The 10,657-nt window shown below is 44.6% G+C and overlaps 2 protein-coding genes across 4 annotated transcripts in view; both read right to left on the reverse strand.

Annotated features, from left to right (window-relative positions):
- IL27RA (interleukin 27 receptor subunit alpha) overlaps positions 1-10,657 on the reverse strand; it is an 818,781-nt gene that overhangs the window by 691,821 nt on the left and 116,303 nt on the right. The window lies entirely within an intron of this gene.
- Positions 1-10,657, reverse strand: part of RLN3 (relaxin 3) — a 135,885-nt gene that overhangs the window by 264 nt on the left and 124,964 nt on the right. The gene's annotated exons all lie outside the window — the stretch shown is intronic.

Consider the following 10,657-nt stretch of genomic DNA (forward strand, 5'->3'; position numbering starts at 1 on the left):
CTCAAAGACACCCAAAGACATTTACTATCTAATGTTACTTGCAGAGGGGCTGGTGGAGACAAAGAGAAATGTCCTTTCTTATCTATGTAAATAATCCAAAGAGTTGCATGGACCTCATAAAGGAAACGGCAATGGAAAATATTTTAGATATTGCATTGAGAAGCAAGGATATGGGAACTGAGGGGGGGGGGGGAATTTGCATGTTGTAATGATTTAAATTCTGCTCCTTTTAGTTAAATGGTATCTCTTTCTTATTAATTCGTGTGAATGCTTTTACACACACACACACACACACACACACACACACGGATGTTTAGAACCAGCAGGTGGTTTTTCTTTTAATGCCATGGGGATAAGCATTAAAAACATGCAACTGTCTGCAGCTGAAGCTGCTGTTCCAGGGAACGGAATCAAGACTGGTTGAAGAACTGGCAATTCTGTGGAGCGGGATAGGACTTTGGCAGTCATGAAGCCCTTTCAAAGGTATCCACAATGAACAAGGCCATTGTATTCATCGAGGAGTCTGAAGGGGAGAAATGTACAAGGAGTAAAGGCAAATATAAAGGGACCCCTGACCATTAGGTCCAGTTGCGGAAGACTCTGGAGTTGCGGCGCTCATCTCGCTTTATTGGCCGAGGGAGCCGGCGTACAGCTTCTGGGTCATGTGGCCAGCATGACTAAGCCGCTTCTGGAGAACCAGAGCAGCACATGGAAACACTGTTTACCTTCCCACCGGAGTGGTACCTATTTATCTACTTGCACTTTGATGTGCTTTTGAACTGCTAGGTTGGCAGGAGCAGGGACCGAGCAACGGGAGCTCACCCCATTGTGGGGATTTGAACCTCCGACCTTCTGATCGGCAAGCTCTAAAATCCAATGAATTGATACAAAGCAGAAAATCACAAGTAGCAATGCCGGGCATTTAGAAAATTCCATGCAGCAATAGTAAAACAATACTTTTACTAGGACAAAAAAAAGGAAAAGGAAAAGAAACCACAAGGCACTGTGCCAGTCTTTGAGTATATCAAAACTCCTTCAAGCTGGATTTAGCAAATAATAATTTTTGAGAGGAGAAGGACATTTTCTGAGTACGACGGGAAGGGTGGTCTGAAATCTGTATGTAACAGCCTTAAAATTGAAAGAAAGAGGCATTTGATTATGCCCAGTGTAAAAGGATATCAGGTTGCAGCAAGGCTTTCTTGGACAAAGAAATACGTAATAGGCTCTCTCCCTTGGATTTCAATAGTTGCTGGCTTTTTCATTTTCGAAAGGAGAGTGGCCCATTGTCCCAGCCAGCCTTGCTGCAACCTGATATCTTTTCCACCAGACACCATCTAACAGTAGAATCCTATACATGTCTACTCCAAAGTAATCCCACCTGAATTCATTATGGGGGTGCTTATTCCAAGGGAAATGTGTATTGGGGTACACCCTCCCTTTTTGTTCATCCTAGCTTTAGAACCATTAGCTTTATGCCTCAGAACAGGGCATATAGCTTGTTCTGAAACAAAGGAATCCAGACATCAAAGGAATCCAGTTTGGGAACCAAACTTTACAATTGGGTTATTTGCTGTTGATTTAATTATTGTGACACCTGACCTGCTGAGAGCTTAACAGTTTTGCAGGCCTGCAGGTTAGCTTGTCACAATCCGAAGCTTTATGCTTCATTGTATCACCCAAGAATCAAAAAACACTCACAGAATTCACAGGCATTAGACTCTGTCACACAAAGCATAGATATTTAAGAATTACAGTTGTACCTCGGTTTACGAATAGCCCTGTTAACAAAATATTCGGTTTACGAACTCCGCAAAACCGGAAGTAGTGTTCCGGTTTGTGAATTTACCTCACTCTACGAATGGAAGCCGAATGGTGGAAGGGCACTGGCGGCAGGAGGCTTCATTACGGAAAGCGCACCTCAGTTTAAGAACGGCTTTGGTTTAAGAACAGACTTCGGGAACGGATTAAGTTTGTAAACCGCAGTACCACTGTATTATAACAAGAAACCTTAACAGACTCTATTCACAAAACTATTCCTTTGTATGGCGGACAATTCTTCAAAATTTGTAAAAGGCGAAAGATTTATACGATCTGAAGAGAAACCAGACTAACTGTTTCAAAAGGACTGGAACAAATTTATACTTTATATGAAAGAAAATTGTAAACATCTGAAAATGTTTGTAGGTCGGAATTGAAATGTTTTGTGATGTAAATATAAGGAACAGACTTACCAATAATAAGGTGAACAATTATAATAAGATAGAAGGTAAATATGTGATCATAGAAATGCGGAAAATACAGAAAGATGTGTGGAAGTCAGAAAGGGGGAGGGAACGAGGTCAATGCGCTTATAGAGTAATGTATTAAGTTATAGAATTATGTAACAAAATGTGATTATGATAAAAGTGGAAAACTCAATAAAAAGTATTTTTTTAAAAAAATTCTTCAACATTTGGAAAAAAATGAGCAATACCCATGTCACCCTCCCAGACAAATCAGTAATGGTAAAAACAGCGATCCTACCAAAACTGCTGTTTCTATTCCAATCATTCCCAATTTAGACCCCACTCAACTAGATACAGTGGCGTAGCATGGGTTGTCAGCACCCGGGGCAAGGCAAGTAATTTGCACCCCTAACCCGTGGATTTGCACCCCCTAACCCTACCCCCCAGATGTTGCGCCCGGTGCGGCCGGCCCCCCCTGCACCCCCCACGCTACGCCACTGACTAGATACGAAAGTGGCAGGGGAAAAAATTCATTTCTTTTTTTCCTGCAAAAGGCCCAGAATAAATGCCAAACTCCTGTTTCTCCCCACAGTGAAAGGAGGCTGGAGCATCCTATGCCTGGAGCTATATTTTATTGCTCTCCAAGCATAGGCGCCATCTCTGGCGGGCCTGGGGGGCCTTGGCACCCACAAAATTTGCACTGTGGGTGCCCAGCGGGGTCGCACATGTGACGTCACACAGCATGACATAGGCACAATCTCCATGGGGTTGTGGATGCCTGTGCCCACGGCCCAAAAAATGTGCGCTTTGCCGCCCCACCCCTGCTGCCACTGCTGTGACCAGACCAAGCCCTCTGCTGTGAGACCTCCCCTGAGGCCTGCTGTGGCCGCAGATGCACCCTAGAAGCTGGGCTGCACAGGGACCCCCATCAAAGACCCCACTGAGGAGGCAGAGGCTTCGGCCCAAGGCACATGTGCGACATGAAATCATGTTGCACGCATATGATGGCACAAGTGATGTCACGAGCACCCACAATCTGCAGCCCAAGTCAGAGGCTCTGTCACCAAGTAAGACATGCCATCCCTTTTATTTTAGATGACACCTCAAAACAATGGGTCCGATGAGAAACAGAACTAGCTGAGGGAATATGGACCTCAGAATACCCTTTCTTAGAACTTGCCTAAAAATTTGAAGGAGAGTCATGCAAACCATGCTTAATGCATGGAAAGAGACATGGGCATAGCCGGGAGGGGGGGCAGGGAAGGGTAGCTGCCCCCCAATCCATAAAAATACATAGCTAACTAAGGTGATAATATAATTTATTATTTATACCCCGCCCATCTGGCTGGGTTTCCCCAGCCACTCTGGGTGGCTTCCAACAAAATATTTAAAATACAATAAAACATCAGACATAAAAAACTTCCACCTGCCCCCCAACAAAAGGCCTGCCCCCCCAAACAAAAATCCTACTATTTCACATTACCTCACAACAATTTGATGTGGTCAGAAGGTGGGGGAAAGTTGCATACCAGTTATGTGACTTTTATAAGAGATACACAACACTCTCAGTCCAAGAAATACAAACTACATTAGGAAACTTACAAACCCCTTGACCATAGCTGTCAACGTTTCCCTTTTTTTAAGGGAAATTCCCTTCTTCTGAATAGGATTGTCCCTTAAAAAAAGGGAAAAGTTGACAGCTATGCCCTTGACTGCTACTCCAACAAATCTGCAACTTTTTTTTGCTAACCCAGTGACCAATAAGGCAGCCACAAGACCACTAGCCACATTTCAAAGACATGTAATTTCCACAGAAGGATGTGGTCCAAGTATAACATTTGCAAGCTATACCATTCTATTCAGTGCATCAGTTGGTTCCATTGTCCTTGGGAATGCAATTTTGGCTATGAACTTGACACAGGACTTTAGATAAACAAACAAGGAGGGAGGTGTGAGGAGGTCGGGGAAATTAGGTTTAAGAAAATAAGGTTTGAAATTATACTTGTTTTTGGTCTTTTGTTTGTGTATGTTTTTATTGTTGTTTGTGTTTATATGTTTTTATTGGAAACTTTAATAAATATCATTTTAAAAAAAAATAGATAAACAAACAACGTCTGTTTACGTCTGTTTCGGCAACCAATAGAGAATTAACCCTTAAACTCATAAATAGATGGTACCTAACTCCTAGGAACGCAGGGACGCAGGTGGCGCTGTGGGTTAAAGCCTCAGAGCCTAGGACTTGCCGATCGAAAGGTCGGCGGTTCGAATCCCTGCGGCGGGGTGTGCTCCCGCTGCTCGGTCCCAGCGCCTGCCAACCTAGCAGTTCGAAAGCACCTCCGGGTGCAAGTAGATAAATAGGGACCGCTTACTGGCGGGAAGGTAAACGGCGTTCCGTGTGCGGCTCTGGCTCGCCAGAGCAGCGATGTCACGCTGGCCACGTGACCCGGAAGTGTCTCCGGACAGCGCTGGCCCCTGGCCTCTTAAGTGAGATGGGCGCACCAACCCCAGAGTCTGGCAAGACTGGCCCATACGGGCAGGGGCACCTTTACCTTTACCTTTAACTCCTAGGAATCTGGCAATCATCTATCCTGGCACCTCATAATGTTGCTGTACGGGTTGCCTGAATACTGAAGTTAATTTTGCAATCAGTCCAGAAAACTTTTTTGTGCCTGCGTCCTATTGTGTCTGAGGTACAAAGGTTATGAGGCTCTGCAAATATTTATTGGACTGTTCTCTGTGTAAGGATAAAACAAATAGCTTGGTTTCTAGATTAAAGAAGGATCTGCATTCCACCCTTAATCCTAACTCTATTTACTTGAGAGTAAGCCCCATTAAATTCAACAGGATGTCCTTTTGAGTATAGATAAAGTTCGGATTGTGCTGCTAGTCTGCAATCTTATACCCACTTACCTGTTGGAAAGTCAAACCAAGGAGGCTAACTCCTGAGTAGACACTTAAAGGTTCCCTTGGTCCACAGAATTCTGGGAACTGTAGCTCTGCGAAGAGGGTAGTCAAGTAATCTTCTGTATCCTCACTAAAACCACAATTCGCAGGATTATTTGGGTGGGAACCAGCATAGTTAAAAGATTTCAAAATATAGCTGGATTTGTTTCAACTGTGTGAAATGTTTTTGGATAGACATGTGGTATATTACCATAATAACCAAGAGTGTTTGGGGTTTTTTTAATGCAATGGTCTAACCCTGCTTATTTAACTTATATGCAGAATTCATCATGTGAAAGGCTGGGCTGGATGAATCCCTAGCCGGAATTAAGATTGCTGGAAGAAATATCAACAACCTCAGATATGCAGATGACACAATCTTGATGGCAGAAAGTGAGGAGGAATTAAAGAACCTTTTAATGAGGGTGAAACAGGAGAGTGCAAAATATGGTTTGAAGCTCAACATCAAAGAAATGAAGATCATGGCCACTGGTCCCATCACCTAATGGCAAATAGCAGGGGAAGATATGGACCAGAGCCCATGGACCAGAGCACGCCAGGCACTCTTGTCTTCCACTGCCTCCCACAGTTTGGTCAAACTCATGCTGGTAGCTTTGAGAACACTGTCCAACCATCTCGTCCTCTGTTGTCCCCTTCTCCTTGTGCCCTCCATCTTTCCCAACATCAGGGTATTTTCCTGGGAGTCTTCTCTTCTCATGAGGTGGCCAAAGTACTGGAGCCTCAGCTTCAGGATCTGTCCTTCCAGTGAGGACTCAGGCCTGATTTCCTTCAGAATGGAGAGGTTTGATCTTCTTGCAGTCCATGGGACTCTCAAAAGTCTCCTCCAGCACCATAATTCAAAAGCATCATTTCTTCAGCGATCAGCCTTCTTTATGGTCCAACTCTCACTTCCATACGTCACTACTGGGAAAACCATAGCTTTAACTATACGGACCTTTGTCAGCAAGGTGATGTCTCTGCTTTTTAAGATGCTGTCTAGGTTTGTCATTGCTTTTCTCCCAAGAAGCAGGCGTCTTTTAATTTCATGACTGCTGTCACCATCTGCAGTGATCACGTAGCCCAAGAAAGTAAAATCTCTCACTGCCTCCATTTCTTCCCCTTCTATTTGCCAGGAGGTGATGGGCCCAGTGGCCATGACCTTAGTTTTTTTGAAGTTGAGCTTCAGACCATATTTTGCGCTCTCCTCTTTCACCCTCATGAAAAGGTTATTTAATTCCTCCTCACCGAAGCAGCTTTCTTAAGGATTGTGCTGGTGTGGAGGGAGGCTGGCTACAGAAGAAGCTGGCTAAGCAACAGCCCTAAGGCAAGAAGAGCCTTTAGAATACGGTTTCCCAAACTTGGGTCTCCAGCTGTTTCTGGACTACAGTTCCAGACCAGTACCGGATTTACATATACGCTAAACAAGCTATAGCTTAGGGCCCCACTCTTTTGGGGCCCCCCCCAAAATTAAAGGAAAAACAACAACCTGTATGTACATTTCCAAAATATAAGATAAAAAACAAATAAAATAAAACCCACATACAACAACAGTGTTTTGTGTTGTGTAGGCTCCTGTGATGTAAGTAATGGCCCCCCGCCTGCTAGCCTGCTTCCTAAAATATCACTGGTTTTGTTATGTGCAAATGGCTTTAGATACCTATTAGGTCCATAAATTACCATATAGCACATATTCAACACAAAAAACAGCGAAAATTTGTTGTTGACAAAGGACAGCTGGACATATAAAGGGCCCCGTTACCTTCAGTAGTTTAGGGCCTCATCAAACCTAAATCCGACCCTGTACAGTTCCCATCATCCCTGACCACTGGTCCTACTAGCTAGGGATGATGGGCTTTGTAGTCCAACAACAGCTGGAGACCCAAATTTGGGAAACCTTGCTAGAGAACTAATGAACCCAAGAGTTTATCTTTCCCCCTTTTAAATATCTCTTTGCATGTGGTAACGGTAATGATGGTGAACCGGCACAGAGCAGGCCAAGAACATAGCTAGCTGTGCCCCACCTAGTCCCATTTCCCTATCCTTCTAGGTTGGGCTGTTTGTTTAAAGGGAGATTAGCCACTGTTTACAATCCCAGGTTTCCAGCTTCTTTTGTCCTATGACATACTACCTGTTTCACGAATAAAAGAACCATTGTAAAGTTTTACTGCAGGTAGACACAAAGGCTTGGTAAAGATGGCTGTTGTCATCCTTGGAAAGGTTCACAGGTGCTGGCGGACTCACCTTCGTACAGGACTGGCCTTGGACTGGCCAAATATTTATGGTGTTTCTGTTTTTTATATTTTTATATGCTTACTGTGATTTTATACTTGCTGTACAGCATTTCAATGTTTTCTGTATGAGTTAGTGGTATACCTGCACATGCATATATATATATATAATTTTTCCTGTCTAAGGTGAAGGATAAGATGTACCCACCCCCGTTACATCTTATGACTGGACAGGTAGTTGTATTTTTTTTCCAATACTGGTGACGGGGGTGGGGTCATTATCCACCATACTTGAGAGTAGCCAACTACCTTAAGGCAGCACCTCATTGCCACATCTCAACATCATGTTGCCTAATGGGAGGGCTGTACTACACAAGTACAGTCGTACCTTGGATCCCAAATGCCTTGCAAGTCGAACATTTTGGCTCCCGAACGCCGCAAATTTGCAAGTGAGTGTTCCAGTTTGCAAACGTTCTTTGGAACCTGAACGTCTGATGCGGCTTCTGATTGGCTGCAGGAGGTTCCTGCAGCCAATCGGAAGCCACGCCTTGGCTTCCGAACCTTTTGGAAGTTGAACGGACTTCCGAAACGGATTCCGTTCGACTTCCAAGGTACCACTGTATCCTGATTTCACCTCCACCTTCTTAAACCCACATGCTGCTGCTTAGGTTACCTCAGGGGTCAGCAAACTTTTTCAGCAGGGGGCCAGTCCACTGTCCCTCAGACCTTGTGGGGGGCCAGACTATATTTTGCAAAAAAATATGAACGAATTCCTAAGCCCCACAAATAACCCAGATGCATTTTAAATAAAAGGACACATTCTACTCATGTAAAAACACGCTGATTCTCAGACCGTTCGCAGGCCAGATTTAGAAGGTGATTGGGCTGGATCTGGCCCCCGGGCCTTAGTTTGCGTACCCATGGGTTACCTCCTGTACCTGCCCCCTTTTCTTCATTTGTGCTCATTTATTTGCTCCTATCCCTGCTATGGTTTTCCCAGTAGTGATGTATGGAAGTGAGAGCTGGACCATAAAGAAGGCTGATCACCAAAGAATTGATGCTTTTGAATTATGGTGCTGGAGGAGACTCTTGAGAGTCCCATGGACTGCAAGGAGATCAAACCTCTCTATTCTGAAGGAAATCAGCCCTGAGTGCTCACTGGAAGGACAGATTGTGAAGCTGAGGCTCCAGTACTTCAGCCACCTCATGAGAAGAGAAGACTCCCTGGAGAAGACCCTGATGTTGGGAAAGATGGAGGGCACAAGGAGAAGGGGACGACAGAGGACGAGATGGCTGGATAGTGTTCTCGAAGCTACCAGCATGAGTTTGACTAGACTGTGGGAGGCGGTGGAAGACAGAAGTGCCTGGCGTGCTCTGGTCCAGGGGGTCACAAAGAGTCGGACACGACTAAACGACTAAACAACAACAACAACAACATCCCTGAGAACTATCTGTAGCAGAAAGCCCTTCTCCCTATCCTCCTCTTAGGACTCCTTGAGTAGCCTTCAGTAAGAGGTGTGTATACACAATGGGACTAAAATTGGAGTTGAACAGTAAAAAATGTGAATTCATCAAGCCTTTGCCCCATTCCTTTCCTGTCATAATTTTAACTAGGGTTAAGATGAAGCCAGTTGCCCTTCAGAGACGCCAGGGCTTAAATCAGAAACCTCTTGGGTTCCAGTTGTGCCCTAGCCAGAGCTCTCACAAACTATGAGGCAAAGTATACATGACATGTGATTGCATGGCTTTTTCCTCAGCATTTTTAAAGAGCAAAGCAACTGCCTGGAACTTTGAGGCTGATCAAGAACAGGAGGGGAAGGGTAGAAGAGGTGCTGAAAACCTTTCCCTTGGTCTGGATTTGCACTCTAAATCATCCCCCCTCACACATACTTTTCTCCCTGGTAGAAAAGGCTGGTACCCTTATAATTTTACCCCTTGGGGAGAGAGACACCCTGAGGAGACCAATTCTGACCAGACCAATGGCAGGAAGGGAAAGAGTGGGTGATACAATGCACATCATGTGTGGCGTGACAATCTTTCTTGACTTATCTGTTTGGTACGTTGGACATTTTCTTGTTTGTGTGGTCTGTGCTTGCCAGATATCATGTGTGCATGGTCCTGATGTGGCAGAATACCTGTAGGGATGTGCAAAAGCTTCACAGGGGAGGAGAAAAAATTGTGCATGAGAGAGGGAAGAGAATCATGTTTGTGGGACAAGTCTTGTATGAGTTAAATATGTACAGTGGTTCTTGCCAATGTATGGGAAGGTGATGTGGCGGACCCAGTCTATATATAACACACAGAGCCCAGAAAATCCTGTTGGCACCCCATAAAATAAGCTCTGATGACAAAAGCCAGAGTTCCCTTTTTTCTCTTTTGAAGGTGGGCCTTTGAATCTATATAAATAGAATTAGCATATACAAATGTTATGCAAATTTGCGTTATGGACACCACCATTCCAAGGCTTTATGTGCCTAGCAACATGTAGATGTGGTTCTTTTGTGTACAGGCAAGCTGCCCACGGGATAAAGCTATTCCCCCCCTTCCCTTCATAAGCATTTAGAAACTTTACACTGTAGTTGGCTAGACAACTTTTGTGGTACGCCTTGGACTCATTGCAAATGACAATGCCAGCTTCCACTCTCAGGACCTGCTCAGTTGGTAGCCTTAATTAGGGCCCAGTGCCTGTTTGGCAGTGAAAAATCTTCTGTTTGCTGCATTTTTTAATCTAGTAGTGCCTGAATTATGGAGCGTTTGTGTGCTTTACTATTGTTTTTTTTTAAAAAAAGATGCAATGCCCAGGATGTGGCTAAAATTAGAGGGAGACAGGGGTTGGGGCTTGTGGATTTAATAAAGGCTCCCCTATCTCCACCCCCCACCCACCCCATAGTTTGAGCATTGGTTCCACCTTCCAGCTTTGGCTGCTCACCTGGGGAATGCAAGCTGGAAATGCCCCCTCCCAGTTTTAGTATTGCTTGCTTTCAGCTTTGGCTCAGCACTGACAGAAGCGACTCTCCTTCCCTCCAATTCAGCAGGGCCCCAGGGACTGTATTTCCCTTTTAAAAATATCGCCTTCACCACCTAAGCAGAACTTGACAGAGATGGGGAGCACCGTGGAAGAATTGCGTGTGTCAGGGGTATCCTGGGGTAGCAACTTTCTGCTAAGCCAGGTCTGAAATGTATAACTCCTTTTGATACCTACCAGAATGTGGTTTGACTGGTCAGACCAGGAAAATAACAGAGGCAACCTGAGCCTTTGTG

The sequence above is a fragment of the Podarcis gaigeae genome, assembly GCF_964106915.1.
Source record: "Podarcis gaigeae genome assembly, chromosome: 17".
NCBI lineage: Eukaryota > Metazoa > Chordata > Lepidosauria > Squamata > Lacertidae > Podarcis > Podarcis gaigeae.